This window comes from Echinops telfairi, unplaced genomic scaffold (genome assembly GCF_000313985.2).
Source record: "Echinops telfairi isolate 266 unplaced genomic scaffold, ASM31398v2 ScPeMD7_9;HRSCAF=40, whole genome shotgun sequence".
Taxonomy (NCBI): domain Eukaryota; kingdom Metazoa; phylum Chordata; class Mammalia; order Afrosoricida; family Tenrecidae; genus Echinops; species Echinops telfairi.
Window position 1 is genome coordinate 93303166 of NW_022103906.1, and position 6672 is coordinate 93309837.

Consider the following 6672-nt stretch of genomic DNA (forward strand, 5'->3'; position numbering starts at 1 on the left):
TTATTATTATGGGTCTGTAGATTATTGTGTTTTTTTAATATAAACACTTGGAATAAAAATATATTTATAGATGTACACATAATATGTCTGGAAGGCACCTCAGAAGCAAGAATGACACCAAATCTTGTCCCCTGTCTGTGGGCAATGCTTTGTGAAAGGTGCAGTCCCTGAAGGAGGATACCAGGGTTGGGTAGTACAGTTTCTTTTCTGTCTTTTTTTTTTTCAGGGGAGAGCGTGAACGCAGTCCCCCCCACCACAAATGATGTAGTTGAGTTTCCCACCTTTGGGGAAATCACAGGGATCAGCACATCCGGAGTGCAATGGATAAGCCTCACTCTGGGAAAAGGTTAGTAGTGTCTTAATCTACTGAGAGGAATCTAAAACAATAATACAAACACACACACACACACACACACACACACACACACACACACACACACACACCAATACCATGTCATTTTCCTGTAGTGATTTTTGTCTCTAAATGAACACATACCAGTAGACAAAGAAATGACCCACTGAGCATCCAAAAGTGTTCTTTATCTGGCCTTAACCAGAAATTAGTGACATAGAATTAGATTCAAAGTTATTATTTCTCATTCGAATCTGCACTGAGTGCCCTGATGGCATAATCGTAAAGAGAAATACTAAGTTCAATGCTACAAGAAAATAAAACTCATCATAATAATACGTCATCTTTTTAAAAATTATTAATTCAGTGGCCTTATTGATTCATCATAAAAATAGAGAAATATGAATGATTTCTCATTATATTTAAAATATTTTTGGTAGGGTGTTATAATAAGCATATTTATGACGACTTCACAATAGTGACACTTTGTGGCTTCCTGGGATTCCTCTGCTGGTTCGCTGTTCACTTGCTTTTGTTCTTATTTCACTTACTTTTGCTGCAGCATTTATATCCTAAGATGTTATGGATTTCTTGGTCAACAAGACTATAGTTTATCTCACAAAACTATGCCTCTTGGTGTGTAAGAAAGAAACTTATTCCTATTACTTTATGCTTTTAAGTTAATTTTTGAAACATTAATGCATTTCCATTCATTCCCTTTTACTACTTTATTTTTGGCTCTCAATTATATTACTATGTTTCAATTTTTAAAAGCCTATTCTCTCCTTCTAAAACACTAATTCCAGACATACATTTAATGAAACATGAGTTATAATTCCTCAGAAAATCTTGCATATAAGCCTGCTCAATTCTTTGAAAATTCATAAACCTAATAAATTCTCAAAGTGAACATAGAAATAGATTATTTTCTAATAAACTTAAAATAATTATTATTATTCAATAATAGGTAATGTTCACCCACTTTGGGGGTTCACACATTTGTTGATCTTCTAAAATCACTCCAAAGCAAAATAGACCTTGTTGCAATAAAAATTAAGAATTAAATGAATGATTAAGCTGAATTAATATGCAAGGGTAAAGTGGAGATTAGGAGAGCTTAACTAGCAGTGAATTTCCTAGTCAAAAATAACTCATAAAAATTGTTTGTCCCTGAAACTTATTTTCTTGGTTTTTAATTATCATTGTGCAAACCAAACAAGGAATGAAGGGAGAATATGAAGCAAATGGAATTAAAAGAAGTATCGTGTAAATTGGGACATATCACTTGAAATATAAATTGATTAACAAATAAATTTAGAACCAAATTCTAAATTGGCTTCTATAGGTTTACAACCTCCAGCATGGAAGGATAGCAGTTGTGGTCCCCTGAGGCAGCCTCTCTTCCGTCCCAGGTGCTAATCTCATTTTCCTATTTTCCTTCTCTCCAGAGCTGAGCAGGCTTGTTCACATGGTCATGGTCAGACTCAAAGATAAATTCTGGTTAATTGATTCAGTTTTGAAAAAGTTCTGGTATCCCACTGACCCAACCCTTCTGTATTAACTGGACCATATCACTGATTCTCTGTTGTGGAGGGTAGCATGTGTGGCAGATCCTTGTATCACTACCTGTCAGTAGTGCATGATCAACCATCGAGACAATAGAACATGTCTTCCGGCATTGTCAAATATCACTTCTTAGAAAAAAATTGTCCCTTGGTTGAGAATCTCAGAAATAGATGTTCATAACCAGGGTAGCACGGCCCACTAGCTGTCAGAAAATAGTCTGGACTCTGCTGAGTCTCTGTCTCTGGGAGATAACATGAAGAACTTTGAGAGAGGTAAGCAAAAGCGACAGACACTAAAGCTTAATCTTCAAAGTTAATGTGTTTGTGAACCCGCACCTCCCCATCTCTACCACACGATGCATGCCAGTTTGAGCATTCCATTTTACTTCCTTGGTGGATTGAAGCAAAACAAAATCCTTGACTTCAACCTTTTTTCTATTTATCATTTTACATATTAGTACAGTTGTAATGATTTTGGTCTTTACATTGAAGTGTGATCTCCACTGAAGATTGCAATCTTTAATTGTTATCAACAAGTATTTCCAGTTCTCCTCACTTTCAGCAAACAATGCTATGTTATCTTTGTATTACAGGTTGTTAAAAAGCCTGTGTTAGACAGGGTTCTCTAGATAAACAAAACCAGGACAATTGTGATTTTATATAAATATATATATTTATATATATACAGCATGAAGGAATATAACAGCTAATTAGTTCACACAGCAGTACAGAGGGCTCAGTTTAACACACTTCTGTGGAACAGTTAATATACTGGAAGTCCTTCAACTCACGAGGGCTGCTGGGTCCAAGATCAAGGAAGCAGACAGCTGAGTCTTCTCTAGGACAATGCAGGCATTGTGGCCACAGGCAGCAAATAGCAGGGTGGGTCACCAACAGTCAGTAGCTCAGGAGCTTAGCAAAGCAGGCCCACATGGGATATCAAACTCACGAGATGGAACCCAAAAGAATCTGAGAGCCTTAAGCTCGAGCGATGTATACACCAGCAGTGTTGCAAAGCAGGTCTCAAAGGAACCTACATGATCTCAAGGTCTAGCTACATGATCCATGGGTTGGCTGTCCCACAGGTAGTGTGGCTCACAAGTTGTGACAGAGAACTAGCTAGAGTAGCCGCAGGCTGGTCCAATCACCATATAGCAAGAAAGAGAGGGGCGGGGTTTGCTGAGCCATTTATCTCTTTGCTCTCCAAGCAAGCTCTGACTATATTAATCTCACATGTTCCTATTGGACAGGTTGGCACAATAAACCTACCTATCACAACCTTCTTCCAAATCTGATGCCACATTCTTTTTTATATAATGCAGCTTCTTTGATTATTTGCTCAGCAGAAGAATTGAATACTATAGTGAAAAGATACAACCCTGACACACACCTGTTCTGATTTTAAACCATGCAGTATTCCTTAGTTCGGCTCATACAACTGCCTCCTGATCCACGTACAATTTTCACAGAGCCACAGTGAAATGTTTTGGAATTCCAGTTATCCTCAAGATTATCCATAGTTTGTTATGATCCACACAATACAATGCCTTCGCATAGTCAATAAAACACAAGACAGCATCTTTCGGGCAGTCTCTACTTTGAGCCAAGATTCACTGAGTCCATGATAACCCTTGCTTTATTTCCTTTTCTGAATCGGCCTGAACCCCTATCAATGTATTCCTGCAGCTGATGTTGGATGATCCTCAGCTAAATTTTACTTAACGGTGCTAACAATGATCTTGATATCACAGGTCAGTAAAATGTTGGGGAAACACACAAAACACACATGCCACCACAGTAGGACAAGCCTATAGATAAGTGATGGTGAACAAGTCTATTAGTACCATTCTTCCACAGCATCTTCTCACATGATTTCTCTATTTCAAATCTGGTAATTCATATTTCATTTCAAACTTTTCCAGAAGGCTATTATATTCTTAATGCATCACTTACGTGTTTTGCTATGATTCTGGAAGTTGCATCTCTGGTATTTCAAATACTGGCATGGTTATCCAAAGGGAACACATTTCATCAGAGTTTCCAGAGTAAGAACAGACTAAAAAGAAGGAGTAGGGTGTCCACTCCTGACATATTAGTCAATGCAACCCTTATGAACAGCAGTATAAACTTGCCGGATACTGAATCGCTCATGAAACAGCAGACCATTATAAGGCAAAGGGTGAAAGATGAGCCCTTAAGTTGGAAGGTATTCAAAGTATAACTGAGTTACAGCCACCTTCTCAATGTAGATTGAACCATAATGATTTGGTTGGGGTAAAGCCAGGAAGTTGACAGAAGTTCTTAGAACAAAGGATATCCTTCCAGAAGTCAGATGGATCTTGGCTGAAAACAGAGACTACCAGAAAAATATTTACTTGTATCTTTCCGACTGCCAAGGTAGTCGGCCATATTGGTCTTAATTATAGAGAGCATTTTTAAGAATAGGAATTTCAGAACATTTCATTGTGCTCAAGGGAAACTTGTACATGAACCAAGAGGAAATCTTTGGACAGAACAAGGGGATACTGCATAGTTTAAAATCAGGACGGTGAGTATCAGGCTGGTATGCTCACACCATTTTTATCCAATAGGTATCCTGAGCAAATAACCAGAGAAGCTGGATGGTCTGAGGAAGAAAACAGCATCACCTTTGAAGGATGGTCTGTTAACAATGTTGGTATGAAGATGACACAACTGGGCTTGCTACAAGAGATGCTTCAGAAGCACTTGCTGATGAAGGTCAAGAATCTCACCCTGCCATATGGCTTCCAAACAAATATAGAGAAATCCAAAATCCGTGAAAATGGACCAAAGGTAGCATCATGATAACCCGAGAAAAGACTGTCGTTATCAAGGATTTTGTCTTGTGTGGCTGCACAGTCAGTGGTCACAGAAACAGCAGTGAAGAGAACAAACAAATGCATTTCATTGGGCAAATCTGCTGCAAAGACATTTTAAAAGTTCTCAAGGGCAAAGACGTCACTTTGAGGAACAAAGGTCACCCAACCCAAGAAATATAGTAATATTCAGATAGTTTTCCACCCTCGTCTTTGGTGAATTGTAATCACAAATTACTATAACCATGGCAGAAAGCCACAAAAATCAGTGAACAATAAAATTATTTTTCCATCTTAATTGTTTGTGCAACAGGATTCAGTATATTTGTATACCGTATACACTTGAGCATAAGTCGACACGAATATCAGCCGAGGCACCTAATTGTACCACAAAAACTGTATTAAAAAATGTGCTGAAGTCCCCCCGTCACTGAGCTGCCCTGGACTCTTGTGCATCCTCCTCCTTTTGCCTCTTCGAAACCCCTTGCTACCAGATGCTCAGTCCTCTGTGGCCGCCTTCTCCTTCAGGCCGCGTCCCAGAGAAAAGGGAATCCAATCGTATGTCCGCTATCCAGAACCTCCAGCCCTTCAACCCCTTTGCTGATGCCAGGAAGGGTGATGACCTGCTTCCCACGGGGACCGAGGATTAGATCCATATAAGAATTCTCACTCCCTTTGAGACATGCTTGCTGATAAGACACATGGAGCTACACTAGAGCCGTGGAGCTGAGGGACCAAGTGGAGACCCTTGCCTGTGCTCAGATGCCTCTACCGCCACTGGATCCGCAAGACTTTCCACCCACTGACTGACTTGTGATCATCCTGCATTCAGCATCATTGCATGTGTTTCTTGAGTCTGAAGAGGACTTTATAGACTGGTATTGGACATATGGGCTAATATTGGATTTATTGACTTGTTCTGGATTGGGCTGGGATGTTTTCTCAATATTCAACTGCTCTTGTATATAAAGCTCTCCTTTATATACGAAAAAAAAAAAAAAAGAATTCAACAGTGCAATGTCAGGAAGACCCTTACTACTTACTGTCCAAGGGATCGCCGATGATGACGACAAAAAGAAACTAGTGAAAGCCTTTCAGAAGAAATTGGCCTGCAATGCAACTGTGCTTGAGCGCGCAGAAGATGGAGAAGTGATTCAGCTCCAGGGTGAGCAGCGCAAGCGCACAGGCCAGTTCCTTACAGAGCTTGGTCTGGCTAAGGATGACCAGCTGAAGGGCGATGGGTCTTAAGTGCTTGTGCCTCACTGACGCTTAAGTGAGGGTTTCCTTGCAATGAGTAGGGAATTCCCCTTTTGTCCCTTGTTGCAAGTGTAAAACCTCAGAGCTCGTACCTCAGAAGGTGAGTCAAGAAGTGATACTCCTTGAGTTGTAGTTCGGTTATGCAGACGTGTTTAAACGTGTCAGCACAGTCAGTGGGTGACAGCAGACAAGTCTGCTCACCAATACCCCTAGTCTCTTTAGGGCACCCTCAAAAAGAAAAGATGAAAAAAAACATACTTATTGCACCATGGTAAAAAGCAATCTTGAGATGAGGGCTAATATCAAATTTTTCACAAAACTCGAGTGGTCATCTTCCCAAATCATTGAAGCTTTACATCAAGTTCACGGGAATGCCACTCCACATCAAACAATTTTAGATGGATCAAAATCTCAACCTTTAAAGAAGGTCAAGAAGACCTCGAAGCTGAGCCAAGAGAAGACTGTTAACCTCAATTAAGAAAGACACCGCGGCTGCAGTCCAAAGGCGGTGGGAAGAAGATCCTAGAATTACCACGGATATTGGCAATAGCTACTGAGGTTGGGAGCTCACACGGCTCAGCCTTGTCCATTTCCCATGGCCATCAGGGCTGCGCAAGCTGTCAGCCATATGGAGTAGCCAGGTCACAGAGCTGATCAAAGC

At 40.1% G+C, this 6672-nt stretch overlaps 2 pseudogenes; one reads left to right on the forward strand and one right to left on the reverse strand.

Annotated features, from left to right (window-relative positions):
- Positions 1-223: 223 nt before the first annotated feature.
- On the reverse strand, positions 224-377 carry LOC115868418 (annotated as a pseudogene).
- A 4937-nt stretch (positions 378-5314) lies between these two features.
- LOC101657549 lies at positions 5315-6002 on the forward strand (annotated as a pseudogene).
- Positions 6003-6672: the final 670 nt, after the last annotated feature.